General features: G+C 43.1%; 2 protein-coding genes across 3 annotated transcripts in view; one reads left to right on the top strand and one right to left on the bottom strand.

Moving 5' to 3' along the window:
* PNCK (pregnancy up-regulated nonubiquitous CaM kinase) overlaps nucleotides 1-17,630 on the bottom strand; it is a 267,950-nt gene that overhangs the window by 188,727 nt on the left and 61,593 nt on the right. The gene's annotated exons all lie outside the window — the stretch shown is intronic.
* The window catches only part of SLC6A8 (solute carrier family 6 member 8), a 141,314-nt gene that overhangs the window by 69,272 nt on the left and 54,412 nt on the right, over nucleotides 1-17,630 (top strand). The gene's annotated exons all lie outside the window — the stretch shown is intronic.

Below are 17,630 nucleotides of genomic sequence, written 5' to 3'. Positions count from 1 at the left end.
GCGGGGCCTTGAGCATCTGCGCACGCTCAAGGCCTTCTGGCTCCCACCCTCTCCGAGAGTCTCATGAGATTCTCGGAAATCTGTAGATCAGGTCTACCCTTCATACCTTTAACAGGTTCTGTAGAGTAGATGTAGCAGCCAGAAAAGATGCTGCTTTAGAATTGCACCTAACAGCACCTAAACCAACTTAGGCGCCAATAGGCGTCATAATGTTAGGTGCTAGTATATTACGCCAGGGTTTTCTTGGCCTAATACACCAATGCCTAATGTAGATGCTTACTGATACCTAATTCAATCCATACCCAAACTCTGTCCTCTAACCACACCTACTTTTCATGTAGGTGCCTCAGTGTAGATACCTACTGCGAGGTGGTAGGTACCTACTGAGATAGGTGTCTACCGGCTAATTAATTTAAATGTTTTTTAATCAACTTTTAACGGTGCTTTCAATTAACAGCACCAATTAACCAATAAAAATAAATAAATTAGGCATTTAACTCGGTAGGCGCCCCAATCTAAGTGCCTTTAATAGAATCAGGGCCAATGTCTTCAAATAAGTTAATTTTGCTTAGGGTTACCAGATTTCCTCTTTAAAAAACAGCACGCTCCATTCTGCCCCAAGCCCACCCTGTTCCACCCCCAGCCCTGCCCTGTTCCACCCATGGTCCTGCCCCCACACGAACCTCATGTTTCCTTCCCTGAGCTCCAGGCCGCGTCTAGAGGGCCTCCACGCATGCATGGATGTAGATGTGATGACACCACACTCATGCACATCATGTCGACATCCGCATATGCACAGAGGCCCTCCTCCAGATGCGGCCCCAAGCTCGGGACCTTCCAAAACCTGGACAAACTACCGACAAATATCTTCCTACTTGGGGCCATGGCACCAATAACATTTCACAACATTCATTCCTACCAGAACACCCAGCCACAGATAAACCCCTTGCAAATAAAGGACCACAAACTAAAAGTCCTAATATACACAAATGAAACCCTAAGATGCCAGGCTATATGTGCAATACACCAGAGAAATAGAAACAAATATGTTTCTTTCTGAACAGTGCAAAATATAGACAGCAAATGTAAATTCTGAAAACTGACACATTTCAATCACTGAATTGAAAAGAAAATCACTTTTCCTATCTTTGTTGTTTGGTGATTTTATTTTTCTATTCAGCTTTTCCCAGTCTCTAGTTGCATTTCCTTCTCTCTGTGCTCTTAACTATATTTCCACTGGGGCCTTCGTATCCATTTGCTGTTTTTTTTTTCCTTCTTCATTTTCTGCCCTATATCCATCTTTGCAATTAACTTTTAACATTCAAGTTTCTTCCATTTTTCTGCTTCCTCCTCAAATCTATCTACTTTTCTGTGTCTTCTCTTCCCATCTATCCATGTGGACCATCGTCTCCCTGTTTCTTCTCCCCTATCCCCATCTATCCATAAACAGCATTTCTTCCATTTTCCTACCTTCCTCGCTCCTCCCATCCCTATGCACTATCTCCTCCCTTGCTCTCACCCTCTCCTTCCCCACCCCTCTATCCCTGTATACCGTCTCCTCCTCTTTCCCTCTCCTGTGGTCTGACATCTGTCTTCCCTTTTTCCACCTCCTATGGTCTGGGATCTTTCTCCTCTCCTTCCCAGAGTCTGGCATCTCTCTTCCCTGCTTCCTTTCCCTTCACCCCCCTTTGTGGTCTGGCATCTATCTGTCTTTCCCTTCACCTCCCCCTGCCTTAGTCAGGAATCTCCCCCTCCTTCCTTTCCCTGGTCTGACCTCTCTCTTCTTATGCTCCCTCCCCCTTCCCCATACAATAGTCTGACATCTCTGTCCTTCCCTTCCCCTCCTTCCGTAGTCTGGTATCTGCAGAGAGAAAGCTTCCAGGTCGACTAAGGCAGCATATTTAGTTCACTCAAGCTGCCAACAGCATGAAGAGTTACAGCAGTGCTGGGTGAGTAAGCACAGGATCCTGCGGGGGGGGGGGTGGGGGAGGAAGGAGGACTCCAGATAGGTGTGCGGGGGGGGGAGGGGGGTTAGAGGGGAGAGAGGAAGGAGGACTCCAGATAGGTGCACAGTGTGGGGGAGGAGGAGGACTCTGGATAGGTACATGAGTGTAGGGTTATTAGATGTCCAGTTTCCCTGGATAAATGTTGTAAATTTTAAAAGCCGCCCGGATTGCCGACAGTCCTCAAAAAGAGGACATGTCCGGGGAAATCTGGACATCTAGTAACCCTAGTTTTGCTTGTTTCACAAGGTTAATTAACTGTACTCCTAAGTCAGGGTAAGATCTCCAAGCCATTTTCAACTATTTTTTTCTCTGGCCTCCAAAAACATCCAGCCCATTCTATTAAATATCTTGCTCAGAATCTGTCAGTATGTTTTTTTCTACTAATGCACAAGCCAGCCCTGAAGGTGTTCCCTCCAGGTTGAAAGGTGGTCACTTCCCCCTTCGTATTCGTGGGGGTTAGGGGCAGAGCCAGCCTGCGAATATGGAAAAACCGTGAATAATATTCGGGCCGGTTGTGCCCCTAACCCCCGCTTCCCCCAGCTATTTTAAGCCCTAAAGCCCCCCATTAAGCCTTACCTAGTGGTCTACCGGGTTTTCGGGGCAGATCGCTCACAGGAAATGGCTGCCTTGAGCTCCCATAGTCTCTCGAGCCATTCCTGTGAGCGATCTGCACGGGGCAGGAGCGTGGGAAGATCACTCCTGCCCCGAAGACCCGCTAGGCCACCAGGTAAAGCTTAAGGGGGGGGCTTTCAGGGATTAAAATAGTGTATCTGGGTAGAGCAATTGCGGTTCAGATTGGCTGTATACAGACATTACTACACTTCCTTAAAATGGTATATAGGGAATTTTATTAAAGGTGATATTTACCCTTCTGTTTGATAGGCTACAAATACCTGTTGTGCCTCTTGAAAGTTTTGTCAATTATGTTTGGAGTAGGTGACCCTGCAGCCCTTAGCAATTTGCTTACTTTCAGCTGTAGCTGCTCTTAAAATCTGCAACTTAAAAGCCACCAAACTGCTCCAGGTCATTAGGGGCAATCTAAAAGAGTCTTGACTATATTTCCACTGCATGCAATAGGGGTAAAATCAGGATTGGCTCAGCCTGGCCCTGAATGACTTGGATGCCTCGAATAGATTTGCTTTCTATAGCATTAATTTGATCTCAGCTGTGTTCCTTGCCAGTTTATAGCAGCAAAAGGCACGTCATGTGATTTTACTTCTAGTGTACTGTATACTGATATTTTAAGGCTCTGTCAGTTCTGTGTATTTGTGATCGAGACGAGGCATTCTGCTGATATATAGTTTCTGTGTAGAAAATCCTGTTTGTTCTGTTTTCCCAATAAGAGATGCGTTGGTATTGTAAGGACTAGGGTAATATTTGCACTGATACCTTTTTATATAATGCATGGCCTGAGTTGGCCGTTAGTTGCAACAGAGACCTCAGACTTTGAATTATTATGGTTCTCTTTTCAGTCTTTCTGAAATTATGTTGGTATTGCCTGTGTACTTGTATACTTGTCATGGGGTCCTTTACTAAGGGCTCCTTTTATCAAGGTGCGCTACGGGGGTTAGCGCGTCGGACATTTTATCACGTGCTAACCCCTGCGGCAAGCCAAAAAACTAACGCCTTGTCAATGGAAGCGTTAGCGACTAGCGCGGCAGGCGGTTGAACGTGCGGTATTCCCCTAAGGACCCCTAAGCTGCAGAAAGCATTAATACGTGCTTACCACAAAAAAAAAAAGGTTGACGACGGGGCACACTCGGACATCCCTCAGTAATTTTGGGATTGGTGTGCTCTACTCACGAGCTAAAAGAATAAAATTTAATTTTTAGTGTGGGGATGGATCTGGGGCGGAGAGTGAGCGTGTTCTGCGCTAACTAGTTAGGGCAGAAACATTCCCACGTGCTTACCAATTAGGGTCAGATTCTATAAATGGTGCCCTAGCTAGGTGCTGTAATTGAGGCCGCCAAGATCAATGCCTAACCTAAATTACTTCAATTAGCTTAAATGACATGGTAATTGACCATCTACTCATGTGTATCCAGTAAAAACATACATCAATTTTCGAAAGCTAATATATTTGTAACCAGAACACCACTCCAGCTCACTTTGCTCACAGCCTTAAGCTTGACGTGTTCATTCCTCACCGATTCTTGTTTATAAACTGAAATTTTTTATAAAGTGTCTTATTATTATGTATTGTATTAATTGTACGCAATGGAGGTCAATCAACAACGGGGTGGCCCTGTCAAATCAAATTAGCTACAGTATTTTGCAACAGCTGCAACTTACATTATAATGTAATTTCATAGGAATTCATTAATATGAGTTGCAGTAGTTGCCTATCTGTGAAAGAACAATAACTTGAGCCAGACTCCTAAAACATTGCAAGTTGAAACAGACCTAATAGAATGTAGCTATTCAGCAGGAGCATTCATTTGAGGTTCTAATGATAAATTCAAATTTAAAATGATGTTTGATGGAATAATTGTCAACCTATTGCTAAACCATATTTCCCTCCTTTCTGTCCTCCCCATCCATCTTGCCCTCTCCATGAGTCCAACACTTTCTGCCTCCTGAATGCTTTCTCTCTCTAGCCTTGCCTCTTCCCTCAGTGGCACCCCTCCTTCGCACCCCCCAACCCAACATGCTCTCTCCCCATGTACCATCTCACCCTCCCCTCCAGTGTGTAGCACCTACCCTTTCCCTCCCTTTCTGCCAGGTCCAGTAGCACCTTTTCTCCCTTCCTTTTACCTCCCCCTTCTCCAGCAGTACCCCTTCTCCCTTCCTTCCTCCCCTCCTCCCGTTGTCCAGCAGTACCTGATCTTGTACACGATCTCACACACTGGGCAAGAAGAGAGGCTCCAGCGTTGGCGTCAGCTGACTTGCAACTTCCTGCAGCTGTCTGCATGTGAAAAATTCTCTATCCCTGGTCCAGTAAATGAAGGTTCCAATGAGCTCAGATATACAGATAGGCCCATATCAACTTAGGCTCTGGTAGGCATCCTACCAGTGCCTAAATTAAGTGAAAAACCCCATTTAAAAGAGGTTTAAAAACAAAAAAATTCAAGGCACCTGCATTGTGCCTACAGAGGTATTTTACAACGTCTAATGCCACTGAAGGCATGGCTAATGCCAGAAGTGGCATTAGATGGCATAAAGCACCTCTGTAGGTGCAATTCACGTGAAAGGTGCCGGAAATGTGTTATCAGTAATACCTAACTCATGCAGTCTCAATAATAACAAATGATGATCAACTGGGATATCAGATTGTAGGAGGACCTCTTGATGACCTTAACTTCAGATATCAAAAGAGAAGCAATGATTCTGTTCTATGTAAGGTCCTAAACCCAAACTGAGATAGATGCTAACAATCAAAAGCAGATAAGTCACTTAGAGTCTCAAGCAGCTTGGCTATCCATGGTATGCATGAAACAGATGCATGAAACAGATCCATGGTATGCATGAAACAGAAATTAGATCTACTCCCTTCAACTTCATGACCTAACGAGGCAGGATGATAGCCTGCTTCTAAAGTCATATTGAATTTGCCCTTATCTCCACTACATTTGCTGGGAGGCCATTCCAGTACCCTTCCCATAAAGAAATATTTCCTTAGATAACTCAGATTGTATTCCTTTTTACCTTCATAATCCATATGCCCTCTTATTCCTTCCTCTCACTTTGAGAACTGGTGCAAATCTGGTAGGTAAAAAGTATACATGTATTGTAGACACCATATAATGCAGATTTTGGGTCATATTCTAAGTAATTATGGTATCTACAGTGTAATAAGTAATAACAAAAAACAAAGCAAGGGTGATTCTGTGTAATACTGAGCTGCGTTATATTGGGTCTACAGTGTATGTAAACTCTTTGTCCCAATGCGAACAGTTTGAAAATTGCCCACATGAGAACTTGAAATGACTAAGGAAGGCTGAATCAATAGCCAGACGTAAACTCTTTAAAATATGTACTAGGGCTATCTCTGAGTTTACAGATTAAGGATTGTAGTATCATATTCTTTATTGCTGTAGCAAGCAAGGAACCTGGCTTGTTTCCAAACTGATAATACCTTTGTTTAGTATATCTGAAAGCTTTTTCTATTTGAGATATCTGCAGTACTTTGAGCTCATCTCTAGCTTGACCCAAAGACCTAAGCATGATTTTAGAACCATTAAATATGATTCTTGGGTCCTTTTTTCCCCACAATTCCTCTGAAGATGATTTGCAAAAATGTTGACATAACCCACGACATTCTTGTGGGTCATTGGTTCCAGAGAGATGGGAAGAGAGAAGGCATCCCAGAATTGAATGGTGTTCAGCCCATATCTTGTGCTAGGTAGAAGCTTGATAGCTGGTCTGGATGCCAGCGTGGCAGGATTATGGAATTCCTTGTAGGGTAGCAACTTGTGCACTGAAATCCATGTGAGAATGCAAGATGGCCGTATGAGCAGACACCCCCATGGGAGCTCTATATCCATGTGTTGTTGTCAAGAATCTTGAATACCCTATATTGTTATGGTGAAGAAGAAGAAGGGAATGGTTCGGCAGGTTCCTCTGACCCCTGTGCCTGACCCACTGTTGAGACAAACCACATTGGAGGCTCTTCAGGCACTTGCTGGTTCTACTGCTGCCTCTTTTTCAATTGCTCTGGAGTTGAGTTCTTCCAGAGACAGTGGAAGCGGGGTGTGTCTTAGTTTTCCTATAGGGGCTTCACTCACAGCAGCCTGGAAGCCTGACGCCAGTGGGGGAGAAGGGAGCAGGAAGAAATGCCTTCTCTTCTGTGCTCCCGATGGAAGGATCACCCCTGGCAGTTTCCAAAGTCCAGATACCATCTACTTCATTGAGCTCTGAATCAACAATGCAGCTCAATATGAGTAGAGCCACTGGTTTAGGTATACAGAGGGTATATGGACTAACTGTGCAGCAGTTACAGAAGCCTGAAAAAATCACTATAAACTATTTGTTGGATGCTTTGCAGCTTCTCATTAACACTCTAATTTTTGTGGTACAGGTGGTGGGAGATTTTTCAAGTTCTAAAGAACTGATAGATGTCCATTCTTAAGAACTGGATCAACATGTATCTAAGATAGGTTCTGTAGAGACTAAAGTTGGTGAACTTCAGCAAATTAATGTTAACCTGCTTAAGGAAAAGATGTTCATGCAGAGAAAGGTGGAGTATTTGGAAAAATCAGACACGGAGAAACACCCTCCGTTTTCTAAATATTCTGAAATCCCTCCTTTTAGCTCTTATTGACATGCTGTGTAAATATATGAGAGACATACTGAAGATACCATCTGAATCCTTACCCCATGTGGTAAGGGTTCAATATTTGAGATTATCATCGCAGATGGATGTTTCTCTAACAAGGGAGCATGAACAATCGGATCTTAATATCACTGAGTTTCTGGAATCATCTTTGCAGCTGGTGACCCAAAAAATCTGCATTAGAAGTGGATCAAACTTTGGTTCTTAAATCTTATTTCTCTGTAACGGATGAACAGTTGTTTGGTTCAAAGATAAAAATATTTCCTGATTTATCAAGGATTACCCAGAAACGATGACAGGAATTCTTGGCTTTAATATCCTTGCCTCTTGTCTTGACACAAGAAACTCAAGACTGCTAGGTTCTCGTATGTCAAGAGAAGAAACAAGAATATAAATATTGAACTAAGGCCAGTACTGGGAAGACTTGTACGGTCTGTGTCTGTGTATGGCTGTTTGGTTGGGGATGGGCTGGGGAGGGCTTCAGTGGCTGGGAGGGTGTAGATGGGATGGAGTAGGTTTTAATGGAGATTTCGGCAGTTGGAACCCAAGCACAGTACCGGGTAGAGCTTTGGATTCTTGCCTAGAAATAGCTAAGAAAAAAAATTTTTTTAATTTAAATTGAATCAGGTTGGGCAGACTGGATGGATCATTTGGGTCTTTATCTGCCGTCATCTACTATGTTACTATGTATCCGTCCCACAGTCTACTGAGGTTGGCTGAAGTGTGTTAGCAAGTAGAAATGTGATCTGTTATTTTTTGATATTTCTTTATTTTGGGCTCCTTTTATGAAGCCGCATTAGCGGCTTTATCGCAAGTACATTTTTAGTGCGCGCTAACCCCCGCGCTAGCTGAAAAACTACCGCCTGCTCTAGAGGAGGTGGTAGCACGGCCAGCAAATTAGCATGCGCTATTACACTCGTTAAACTACTAACGTGGCTTCATAAAAGGAGCCCTTTATTATGTTTGTGATATTGAATCTTTATCATTTGAGGTTGCAAATTGATATCTATTTCCTGAATAGTATTTTTTTCCAATTATCATGGTGTTATTATTGGTGATTGTTAATTGATAAATGTAATAAAAATAAAGGAAAAAAAAAAAATCCATGTCTAGAATCTATTGAGAGTCCCTTCAGCGGTGGTGCTGGGGGAATTTCTCAACTCCCTCAATCTGACAAGACCCTTCCTTTGTTTTTTGATTACATATTAATAATAATAACAACTTTATTTTTATACCGCAATACCTTGCAGTTCAGTGCGGTTCACAACAAGAAAAAAACTGTGAGAACACAGCGATAGTACATCAAAATACATAATTTGATGAAAGCACATTTTTTCAAATTGACAAATGTCGTTATACAAATTTATCAAACAAGTAAGTTTTCAATGATCTTCTAAAAGCCTGGTAAGAAGTCAAAATCAAGCTACTTAAACTCTTATTCTCGTTCCCTGCTTGTTAATGTGTCTCCTTCATTTTCAATATTACACTGTAGACACCATATAATATGGAAGCTGAACTAGCTATCCTGAGAGACCTCTGTTACTATTGAAGTTAGTATGAAGTGGTTATGAGTGACACTGAGGACTTTCAAATAATCTTTGTGGATTGTTGTGAAGTGCATGCTATGTTGAACCTTAACTAGAAATTCAAATACTTTAGAACTAATGGGGATTGAAAGTCTGCCTATTTGTGAGCTGCACACAAGAGAACTACGGTACTTGAAAGGCTAATTTTCCAGTTTTAAGTAACCACCTCAAATCCAAATTGATGTCCCTTGACCTAACAATGATGACCCCCCCCTAAGCCATTGTGTTTCCCTTTGGAAAACAAGCTAAATGCTGCAGTTTTCCTTAGCAAGACAGCTGTAAAGGTCTCCTAGCAAAATAAAGCATGCATGCTCATTAGAAGGAAGAGTATTATTAAATCTCAATTGCGTTTTCTGATAGCTTGCAAAATATTTCCATATTAAGAGAGAAGGCCTCCGGTGTTCCTCAGGGCCATCAGAGAAGTGGAAATCCAAAGTCAAGGAAATTGTACAGTCATCAGAGATGTAGCATGGAAGGAAATCACAAGATCCTCTCTTAATAGAGTTGTCAGAAGAAAAAAAAAAATCAAACTATGGGAACAGTGCCATTGTACATTTTTTAGATTACTCTTCCTATGTAAGAAAGATAGTCATTAAGCTGCAGTAAAATAACACATTTTATTACAGTGATATTTACTACAGGAGTCACTAACCTGTGGTCGCTTAGTACCAAAGGTTAGCAACTCCCGAGATAAATATAACTTTGCATTGCTACAGCTGAGAACATCATGCATTCCTGGAGTAAGCTTTGATGGAACCTATGGAAGGTACCAGGCAGACTTCTACGGTCTATGGCCCAGAAATATCAAAGAAAAAAGACAATATAATTTAATCATGGATTTATAATACGTGTAACTATTGGGCAGACTGGATGGACCATTCAGGTCTTTATCTGCTATCATTTACTATGTTATTATTGCATAATTTTGTAATTCCTAGCATTTTATTTGTTGAGCAGAGGATTTCAATATATTATCCTCGGTAGTGTCTAGATCAGTGGTCTCAAACTCAAACCCTCTGCAGGGCCACATTTTGAATTTGTAGGTACAGTGGTACCTTGGATTACGAGCATAATCCGTTCCAGGAGCATGCTCGTAATCCAAAACGCTAGTTTATCAAAGCAAAGTTCCCCATAGAAAATAGTGGCAACAGCAACAATTCGTTCCGGAACCCGGGGTCTGTATCTGTCGGGTGCCGGGAGCTGCAGCGCCGTCTCCTCCGTCCGCCTCCTCTATCCGTCATCCAAAGAAGAACCCCACAGTGCCGCTTCAGAGGGTTGCCTCCTCCATCCGCTAGCCAGCCCTCCACATCGGATGCCCCCCGCATGCTGGAGAGCCCCCACCTGAGCCCACGCAGCCGAGTGCCGCCCCCACCCGCACGCCGTGCACGACACGCACAATGCCGATGATTGATGCTATGCACATCACACGCAATGCACAGGCGGGACGGCACCCGGCTGCGCAGGCCCAGACAGAGGCCCTCCAACCTGTGGAAGGCACCTGACGTGGAAGGCTGGCCAGAAGACGGAAGAGGAATCCCCCGAAGTGGCGCTTCCTGGGCTGTAAGTGCTCGTTTATCGGGGCAGTGCTCGGTTTGCGAGTCAAAAGTTTGCTGAGTGTTTTGCTCGTCTTGCAAAACACTCGCAAACCGGGTTATTCGCAAACCGAGGTTCCACTGTACTTGGAGGGCCACAGAAAAATAGTTAATGTCTTATTAAAGAAATGACAATTTTGCATGAGGTGAAATTCTTTATAGTTTATAAATCTTTCCTTTAACAGATAAAGGAAAGATTTTTAGACTATAAAGAGTTTTACCTCATGCAAAATTGTCATTTCTTTAATAAGAAATCAACTATTTTTCTGCAACCCTCCAAGTACCCTATTTTTTCTGCGGCCCTCACAGTTAAAGTTTATCATCTTTCCTTTCTCATAACTGAAACATTTCAATCACTATATTGAAAATAAAATTATTTTCCCTAACTTCGTTGTCTGGTGACTTTATTTTTCTGTGCTTTTAACTATGTTTCTAGGGTCTTCTTGTCCATTGACTGTTTTTCTCTCTGTCTTCACTTTCTGCCTTGCATCCATCTTTGGCATTAACTTAACATTCAATTTTTATGCTTTCTTCTCAAAATCTACGTTTCCATTTCTTACCTTCCCTTCCTATCTCTCTCTCCTTCCCTCCCTATTTCCATGGTCTATCTCTCTCATCTCCACCCCCCTCCCCCGGGGAACATTTCTCTTTCCATTCCTCCTTTCTGTCCCCTGCAATCCATCTTCCTTCCTCCTCCTGGCCCCCCTCCCAGTCCAACAATTCTCCCTCCTTTCCACCAGTCCAACATTTTTTTTATCTCTTCCTCCTGCATGCTTCTCCTCTGATCCTCCTTCCCTCAACCAAACAACATCTCTCTCTCTCTCTCTCTCTCTCTCTCCATGAGTCCAACTTTTTACTCTCTACCCTCTACCCTTCCCCAGTGTAACATTTCTCCTTCCCTCCTTTCTGTCCTCCCCATCCATCTTGCCCTCTCCATGAGTCCAACACTTTCTGCCTCCTGCATGCTTTCTCTCTCTAGCCTTGCCTCTTCCCTCAGTGGCACCCCTCCTTCGCACCCCCCAACCCAACATGCTCTCTCCCCATGTACCATCTCACCCTCCCCTCCAGTGTGTAGCACCTACCCTTTCCCTCCCTTTCTGCCAGGTCCAGTAGCACCTCTTCTCCCTTCCTTTTACCTCCCCCTTCTCCAGCAGTACCCCTTCTCCCTTCCTTCCTCCCCTCCTCCCGTTGTCCAGCAGTACCTGATCTTGTACACGATCTCACACACTGGGCAAGAAGAGAGGCTCCAGCGTTGGCGTCAGCTGACTTGCAACTTCCTGCAGCTGTCACATATGCCGGGACTCCTGCCTAGGCAGGAGTCCCAGCATATGCAACGGTAGCAGACAGTAGCAAGTCAGCTGACGCCGACACCTCTCTTCTGCCCAGTGTGGGATTAGGTACTAGAACGCGGGCCGCAAAATAGCACCCATGGGCCGCGAGTTTGAGACCGCTGGTCTAGATCCTTTTCCTGGGTGGTGACTCCTAAAATGTGGAATCTTGCATTGTGTAGCTGTTGTTTGAGTTTCTCTTCCCAACATGCATCACTCTGTACTTGTCCACACTAAATTTCAGCTGTCATTTGAATGCCCGGTATCACCAGTTACTCTTGCAATTTCTCACAATCCTATTATGATTTAACAGCTTTGAATATTTTGGTATCATTTTCAAATCTGATCACCTCACTTGTTCCCATTTCAGATCATTTTAGAACTATTTGAACACTGGAATAGCCTGACTGGGTCAGACCAATGATTCATCAAACTCAGTAGCCCGTTCTCATGGTGGCCAATCCAGGTCCCTAAAACCCACCCAAAACCCAGGGAGTAGCAACATTCCATGCTACCAATCCAGGGCAAGCAGTGGCTTCCCCCATGTCTTTCTCAATAACAGAATATGGACTTTTCCTTCAGGAAATTGTCCAAACCTTTCTTAAAACCAGCTACGCTATCTGCTCTTACCACAACCTATGGCAATGCGTTCCATAGCTTAACTATTCTCTGAGTGAAAATATATTTCCTCCCATGGTTTTAAAAGTATTTCTCTGTAACTTCATCAAGTAGTACTGTAGTCCCATAATGAGGAGATGCAGAATAGGATGCAACTTAGCTCCTGCCCTGTTTGATTTTTTTTTCCCCTCAGATTATTTACCTCTGCTATAGGTGCAGCGGTTAATTAAAAAGGAAAAATCAAGTTTGTCCCTCAAGGATCCACTTTGGTTGTCCAGATCACCATTTCACAAATGGTAGCAGTTTCAAAGCCATCCTCCAAGTTGGGAGCAAGCCTTGCTGTCCAGTCTGGTGAGAGAGCGCTGTCCAGACTTGTGGCATCTTTAAGCCCCAATATCTGAGAGCTTCCTCCTCTGCCCGGAATAAACAACTTTGCCCAAGCTGAGCCTGCAGGAGCAGTTGCCGATGAGGGAGTGTGCAGTCTGCCCTAGATCCTGTGGTGATGGCTCTGAGACTGACCCTACCTAAACCCAGACCAGGAAGTAGACTTTTTTCAGATCAAATGCAGTATGAGTCTGGTGGCAGTTTATAGTGGGAAAGAAGCAAACTTGATCTATTTTAGTTCAAAGTGCCTCATGGGAAGAGAGTTTGTTGGAACTGGCTACAAAAACACCAGATTCTGTCTGGACGGCATTAATAATTATACTGGAGAAGACTGTTGGTCACAGAGTTGTAGCTCTGGAGGGAGATTATGCTTGGATGGTAGATTAAATGAATTCAGTTAAAGGGAAGGTGTTTGAAGAACAAGAGAAATCGAGAGATCTGACCATGTGGGTAACTTCTTTAAAGTTAAAACTGGGATGTATAAATACTTTTTTTTTTTAATCCCTGTACCATAAGCTTGGGAAGCATTGGAAAACAGATTGAGATCTTTAAACAGGAGAATTTTGAATTTTCCTAAATCTCCCTCCTTTTCCCCTGAGGAACTATTTCAGGAGTATGTGGATTACTCAGAGGGAGCAATTCCACTTTGTCCTTGTTGGATAAGAATTGAAGAAAGACCAAATGGTGAATTAAGAAAATTGACACCAGATAGTCTGAATTTAACAGCTTTCTCTGACACATCAACAAATGATATTCAGGAGCAAATGACTCAGTTAGTGACATTTGGTTTTCAGTCTCATAAAGATTCTATGGAGAGACTTTCCTTTTGTCAGCAAAATGTAACTTTTTTGAGATATATTTGGATCTTTCCAGATGATTGTGAGCAAACACAAGCTAGACATAGAGCATTTCTTCAATTGAAGCAAGATGTAATATCCTATGGGGGTACTTTCTTTTTGCGTTTTCCTAAGTGTATAATAAAATTAAAGGTAATAGTTAAGTTTTCTGGGATCCCAAAGAATATTGCTGCATTAGGATGAGATGTTGACCAGCATATAGAAGACCTCAAAGTACTTTATATCTGCCTGTGCTTATTGTTTTCCTTAGAATTTACTCTAATTAAGATTATTTGTTGTAATTAAGATTCTTTGTCGTTATCTTCTCTCACTTTTATGGAATCTCCACCTTATTTTATTTTGGGACTTGATAGCGTTGTTGGTTCTAGTGTATTGTATTATTATTTTTGAAATTTTGTATTTTCTGTATAATTGTGCAATGTGTATTTCCTGGCAAAAGGTTGTCTTCTTTGTAGTATTGATAAAATATTGATTAATAACTAAAAGGAAAAAGCAGTAGTCCCAGAACAGAGCCTTTGGGCACTCCACTATTCACCTTCTTTATTTAACCAGTTCCCAATCCACAATTATACACTCCCTCCTATCCCATGACTTTTTAACTTCATGAGGTACTTTGTCAAATGCATTCTGAAAATCTGACACACTACTATGGTTATTTTAAAAGCTCTATTTGTATTTTGGACATCTGAAAGCCAGAAATTAGAAGTCTATATTGCATACATGTTAAAATGCTGATTTTCAGGATATGGACTGCAATATGCCCATATGGTAAGGGGGCACGGTTTGGGCATGCTTTGGGTGAAATTTAGGAGGGGCCAAAAGATGAACGTCTATCTCCAATTGACTGAGCCAATTAATTCCTTAGACTCCTCCCCCTTGTATCCGGGAATACAGAGGGAGGAGCCTAAATCCCTGATTGACTCAGTCACCTAAGGCCCCTCCCAAGGGGCCTTAAGGGTTTGAGCCAGTCAGGGCCTTAGGCCCCTACCCATGCATCACATGATTCACCGGGGAGGGAAACGCCCACCATTTTGGATCGGCAGACTTACGAGAGGGCTATAAGCAAGATGGACTGAGCTTTTGTCCTACTTCAGCTTCTCTAAAAAAGTAAGGGGGGTACAGGGGTGTGGGGTGGGGTTATGGGGGACCTCCGGTGGCAGGAGGGAGTGGGTATCCATCCTGTCTTTTTTTTGGGGGGAAGGATAGAAGGAGAAGGTTAGGGGATGTTTGGGGGGAGCGCCTGCTGCGGGAGTGGGCCTTCAGTGGCAGGAGGGAGTAGGCATCCCTCCTGCTATTTTGCTGCCATGGGGGGAGTTGCCTTGGCAGGAGGGAATGAGTATCCCTCCTGCCAATTTTCTTTCACCGGGGGGTGGGGGGTTCAGCATGGCAGGAGGAAATGGGCATTCCTCCTGCTATTTTTGCTGGGGGGGGGCATTTGCTGTGCCGGTTCGTCGGGGTGGGCCGTCATCGGCAGGGAGGGTGTGATTTTTTTTTCTAATGGGGCAGATATTATGCATGTGTAACATGCACAGCATCTGTGCCTGTTAAAAAAAAAGTTTAGACAGGTAAACGACTGGTCTTGACCAGTCACTTTTTTTGGATCGCTAAAAACAATCACTTTTTTTAGTACATAGGAAAGCCATATTAGAGTATCAGTCGTTCTACTAGTTTACATGGCATTTTAATATTAATTAGCTTATTTGCATGGTCGGATTAGAGAATGAGCGATCATGCAGAAAACCAAGCGGTGAGGCGTTTTCTGCATCAGGTCTGCAAACGCGATCGTCACTAAAACTGTTAAAATAGGTTTAGCGACGATCGTTGGCTTTAGTGCATCTGGGCCTGGATTAGTATCTCCCTCTAGTAAGCAGGTTACTTGGCAGTATTAACATCGACAGAGACTAGCGGTGTAAGTGAAAGAACCCATTCTTGACCTAAGGCTTTGACAAGTTGGAGCATGGTCAAGGCTGCTCTCCACCTACTATGGAAGCTTGAAAACCTCCATTATATTGGCTCACTCCCTCCTCCCTAACACATATGAAAGTTGAGGCCCCAACATATTGTCTCGCTCATTCCCCACAGAAAGTTTGTAGATCTCAAGGTATTGCCTCCCTATTCCCTCACACATTTTTTTTTTGTCCTGCCAAAAAGGAATTAAAAAATGGTGAGAGTGAGACTGAAAAAGAAAAGGCAGGGGATAAGGAGATGTGTGTAGCTCTGTGTGTTCTAGACCAGTGGTCTCAAACCCGCGGCCCGCCAGGTACTATTTTGAGGCCCTCGGTATGTTTATCATAATCACAAAAGTAAAATAAAACAGTTTCTTGATCATATGTCTCTTTTTATTATTATTAAGACTTAGCCAAAAAAGAAAGATTTATAAACTATAAAGAGTTTTACCTCATGCTAAATTGTCATTTCTTTAATAAGACATTAACTAATTTTTCTGAGGCCCTCCAAGTGCCTACAAATCCAAAATGTGGCCCTGCAAAGGGTTTGAGTTTGAGACCACTGTTCTAGACGGAAAATCACAAGCTATACACACAATGATGCGTTTCATTTATTAGACACCTACCCACCCACCCACACACACTATTTGCCAGTAATAGCTGTAGACGAAAAAAAAATAGAAGCCCAGCTGACGCCAAATTAATTACCTTTCCAGTCACATTCATTACAGACTTGGAGGGATTTTTTTTTATTTTTTTTTAAAGGATAAACTGGAAAATTCCACTGGAAGGACAGAAAAGAAACTCCCTATTTTTCCTTCATTACCCTTCTTTCCACTGAGATGCTTCCCCAAAAGGGTGAAGACAGGGGAAGAATCAGTATCCTTAACCCCGAGCAAAGGGGTTGGGGGGGGGAGGAAGTGTGCTACAATTTGTATAAGGTTGCATGTTCCCAATAATAAAATTGATATGGGATGAGCAAAGAAAGCAATACGAGACTAAGGATAAGAGGAGTTTGTTGCACCACTGTGAGTACAAAAAAGAAGTGTAAGGAAGATCTTCTTTTGGCAGGGGAAGGATTGGGGTGAGGGTGGGAAGGAGGGGGTATTTGAATGCTTGGATTCTACTGAAGGAAAACAGTGGCCTTTACAGGACTGTGGGAATTCTGTTGGGGGGAATTGATATTTCAAAATACTGTTTTCTTTGTGGAGACAAATGTTTTTGTTGTATTGAGTTTGAGATGGGCCTGGTTTATCACACCAAATTTCTAATAAAAATAAAGAGAAATTACAAAGAAGTATAAGGAAGGGAGATTATCTTCTGAGAGACATGCTGTGACCTTTGTACCTCACAGAGGGCCAATCACATCAACCTTTCTCATGGACCAAACCTCGCTGTTAGCCTGTTGTGCGGGTGTGTGATGAGAAGCTTTTGCCAATAAAAAGGGCATGACCTAGAGCAGGGTTAAGCAATTCTGGTCTTTGAGAGCCACAGGCCGGTCAGGTTTTCAGGATATCCACAATGAATATGTATGAGATGGATTTGCATGCACTGCCTCCTTGAGATGCAAAGCTATCTCATGCATATTTATTGTGGATATTCTGAAAACCTGACCTGCCTGTGGCTCTCTAGAAACATAGAAAATGACGGCAGATAAGGGCCATAGCCCATCAGGTCTGCCCACACTACTTACCCACCCCCAAGTCTACTTTCCTAGAGATCCCACTACTAATGACTGATCTCCTTAACTTAACCCTCTGAGGGATCCCACATGGGCATCCCATTTGCTCTTAAAATCTGGCACGTTGTTGGCCTCGATTACCTGCACCGGGAGCTCATTCCAAGGATCAACCACTCTCTCGGTGAAGAAATACTTCCTGGTGTCGCCATGAAATTTCCTGCCCCTGAGTTTGAGTGGATGCCCTCTTGTGGCCGAGAGTCCCTTGAGAAAGAGAATCTCCTCTTCCATCTCGATACGGCCGGTGATATACTTAAACGTCTCAGTCATGTCTCCTCTCTCCCTACGTTCTTCGAGAGAGTA

This window comes from Geotrypetes seraphini, chromosome 1 (genome assembly GCF_902459505.1).
Source record: "Geotrypetes seraphini chromosome 1, aGeoSer1.1, whole genome shotgun sequence".
Classification (NCBI taxonomy): Eukaryota; Metazoa; Chordata; class Amphibia; order Gymnophiona; family Dermophiidae; genus Geotrypetes; species Geotrypetes seraphini.
Note: the sequence above shows the minus strand (reverse complement) of the source record. Positions and strands in the feature narration are given on the sequence as shown.